This window comes from Sciurus vulgaris, assembly GCF_902686455.1.
Source record: "Sciurus vulgaris genome assembly, chromosome: 17".
NCBI classification, from domain to species: Eukaryota; Metazoa; Chordata; class Mammalia; order Rodentia; family Sciuridae; genus Sciurus; species Sciurus vulgaris.
In genome coordinates, this window is record NC_136478.1 from 52082754 (window position 1) to 52086381 (window position 3628).

At 47.5% G+C, this 3628-nt stretch overlaps 1 pseudogene across 1 annotated transcript; it reads right to left on the reverse strand.

The window, feature by feature from the left end:
- Positions 1 to 558: 558 nt before the first annotated feature.
- LOC306648350 (growth arrest-specific protein 7-like) lies at positions 559 to 1767 on the reverse strand (annotated as a pseudogene). Its single transcript has one exon. The product of its transcript is annotated as a growth arrest-specific protein 7-like (transcript).
- Positions 1768 to 3628: the final 1861 nt, after the last annotated feature.

Consider the following 3628-nt stretch of genomic DNA (forward strand, 5'->3'; position numbering starts at 1 on the left):
CAGCTGGACCTTTTATCCTGAGCCTCCTCCCCAATCAGTTATGCAACTCCATCTGCTCCCGCCTCCCTCTCCTCATTGTCCAGGAGAGTGAAGGTAGCAGAGGTGCTGGATGCACACACTTCCTGCTTGGTTGGCCCAGTGACCTGCCCCCTCCCTTCCCTTCTACCCCCTCCCTACATGTTGGCAGGGATTCTGTGAAAGTGATACACAGTGCATGGAGGGTGATGCTGTGTGTGTTGTTGCATCTTTTCTTCTGTGAGTGTGGGTGTGTTTGGGCATGCAGCTAACCATGAGTTTTGTCTGCCTATTGATGCTGGCATGCATGTCCATGCCTGCTTGCTACCGTGTGTGCTTGCGTGCTTTTGATATGCAAAGGGACGTCTTCTATGCCAACGGACTTTTTTTTTTTTTCCAGCCTGTTTGTTCTCAGAGCAACAAGCATGGCATGGGGTTTGGAGGCTTCAGTCTTGGAGACAAGGGCAGGGTTGCAAGTCTGACTTCTTGGCCTGGGAATATTTGGGATCCCCCACCACCTGGGTCATCCAGATCGCCCTTCTGGAATAGCCAGCTCTCTCCTCTCTCCTCAGTGGACAGGAGAGTGGGTGGGAGGGCAGCTTCGCTCAGCAGGAGACACCATCTCCTCTCCATGGGACACCCAGCCCCTCTCCTGGGCAGGACCCCCGGGGCCACACAGGCGTGTCTAGATCTCCATGTCCACAGGCGAATGTTGCCCGTTTTGTGCTCTCTGACCCACAGCTCTCTGTCTTTGGCTGGGTCCACTTTTAGAAGCAGTTAGTCCACAGGCTCAACTGTGCTTTGGTTGAACATGTCTGTCTCATGCTGCAGCTGTGTGTACTGGCACAAATGTTGCTGGATCATCTCCACCCTCTCCACTTCCAGCCAATCTAGCTCCAAAGTGGTGGTCACCATCTCTTCAAACCACTTGGACTGGGCCTAGTTGTAGAGGTCCACACAATACATGAGGTCATCACCAGCCTGTGTGGACTTCCTCTGGGCCTTCTTGATGTCCTCCTCCATCTTGTTGCTCAGATTGATCTCCAGCTGCTGGGTCTTCATCTCCAGGTCTCTCTGCCACTCTGTGAGGGCTTTCCGGGCCTTCTCCACCAATGCATAGCAGCTGGCGAGTTGCTTGCGGAGGTCAGCAATATGGTGGTCATACTTTCTCTTGTCTTTCTTAAAGTTCTCATGAAAGTTCATTAGGGGCTTCTCTACCTCGCTGTGAAGCTTGGTGGAGAACTTGAGATGAACTTCTGCTTCATCTGCCAGGTCTTCTTCACCTGAGCCCATGCTTCTCCAAGGGAGCCTTCCTCCTGTGCAACCAATGAGTTCTGAGAGAGCTCAGCCAAGTTCTTTGCATATTCTTCTTCAATCTTTATCCTCTCTCGGACGAATTCAGACATTTCCTTCTGCATTTGTTTGTCCTTCATTTGCTTCTGGAGCAGAAGTTCGAACCCCACCACAGTGCCATTGCCTTGGGGGTCTTTCATATCAACCCAGAAGTAGTCACGGTAGCTCCACTCAGTTAGTTTCAACAGTTGCTGTTCAGGCATTGTGTCTGGGTGAGGGAACATCATGCAATTTATCATCTTCTCTGTGTGGTCACCTTTATTTTCAAAATTATATATTTTGTCTTCGTTGCCTGAAGTTCTATCTTCCAAGTGGTCTCCTCTGTTGGTGCTGCTTTCCATTGAATTTTTATTTTGGTTTACTTATTCCTTCATTTCAAAGATTTCTTCTAGATTTCTTCTGAGGTTCTTTATCTCTTTCTTTAAGTATCTTCCCTCTCCTGAAACATAGCTCTGATTTCAGTCTTTATATCCTCCTTAAAGTCATGAAGCAGTTTTACTAAGTATATTCTGAACTCCTTCTCTGACATTTCTTCTACTGGTTTGTCAATTGAATCTATAATTGGAGCATCCTGGTTTGTTTGGAGTGCTTTATTCCCTTTTTTTCATTTTTCATTTTGTTTGTGTGTCTTCCCATTTAGCTGTGGGATCTGAAGTAGTACATTTTCTACCCTGTAGATTTATAGTGTCCCTGAAGGTTTCCAGTACCTCACAAATCTGGGTTTCAGTTTCCGTAGGCTCCACCACACCGCAGTCCCAAGATGGCTCCTCCAACCAACGTTTTTATACGAAGGAGCAGGTGCGCATTTCTGCATGGGAGTCTGGGTATTCTCAGGTAGAAGTTCTTGCATGTGTGGAGACTTCTACGTATTCATTTGGTTTCACATGTGAAGAGGCTTTTGCATTTGAGTAGGGGAGATGGTGGTGATGTACATTCCTGTGCATGAGTCTGTGAGCTGTGTGCATCTCCTAGCCCCGGTCCTTGTAAAGCCTACAGATATTCAGTGTAGATGTCTCCAGGTTCTTCCTTTCACTCTCTGTTCTGTGACAGACACAGGTGGGAGCGACGGGAGAACAGAGGCAGGAGCAAGAGATACAGGACTGGTGTGACCCAGAGGGAGTCAGGTGGAGAGAGAGAGTAAGTCTGAGACCTGGCAGGAAGAGCAGCTGGTCTCCTGGTCTCTGGTGATTCCGACCAGTGTTGGGTGGGTTACCTCTCTGCCTCTGGCTATCTTGCCAGGGCAGGAAATTCTCTGACTCTCTTGCTCTCTCTGGCCCTTTAGACCCTGAGCTCCAAGAGCGTAGAGACTGTGTCTTAGTCTGTTTTTCGTTATTGTTGTTGTTTTCTGTAACTGCATCTCAGAGATTGGGTGATTGATAATGAACAGAAGTTTATTTGATTCAGGCTGAAAAGTCCAAGAGCATGGAGTGGCATTTGGTGGGGGACTTCACACTGCATGGTAACATGGCGGAAGGGCAAGGGAACACGCCTAAGAGAGAAAAAGGCAGGGGTCCGAGTCTCTGGATGCCTAACCTACTCCCACAATAACATTAATCCACTCACAGGACAGAGCCCTCATGACCTAATTACCTCTTAAATGCCTCTCTTAATAATGTTAGAACAGCAAAATGAGTTTTAGAGGGCACATTCAAACTCTATCAAACTCTATCGCTCCACTTTGTCCCCACTCCTTTGAAAAAAAAAAAAAAAAGAAAACTCATGTTCTTTTCACATGCAGAATACTTTCATTCCCAACAGCCCCAGAGTCCTAACTGGTTGTTCCAGCACCAACTCAAAAGTCCAAAGTCTTGTCTTTGACACTTAGAGGTTAAGACTCAAGTCATGATTCATCCTGAGGCAAATGAGCCTGTGAGGTCAGTAGGAGTTATCCACTTGCAAAATTCAGTCGTTCCCCCCTTACACACATGCACTTTCTGAGGTTTCAGTTACCCAGGGTCAGCTGTCATTCAAAAATATTAAATGGAAAATTCCAGAAATGAACAGGTCCTAGGTGTTAAATTGTGCACCATCCTGAGCCTCCTGCTGTGACACACACCACCCACGTTGCCCTGCCTTGGTGCCTGTGTTCAAGTGACCCTTGCTTTACTCCAAAAAATGGTTCCGAAGTGTAAGAGTAGTGATGCTGGCAAGTCAGAAGCCATGAAGGGTGAAAGTTCTGGACTTTAAGAAGACAGGGTCTCACTGAGTTGCTTAGTGCCTCATTTTCACTGAGGCTGGCTTTGAACTCATGATCCTCCTG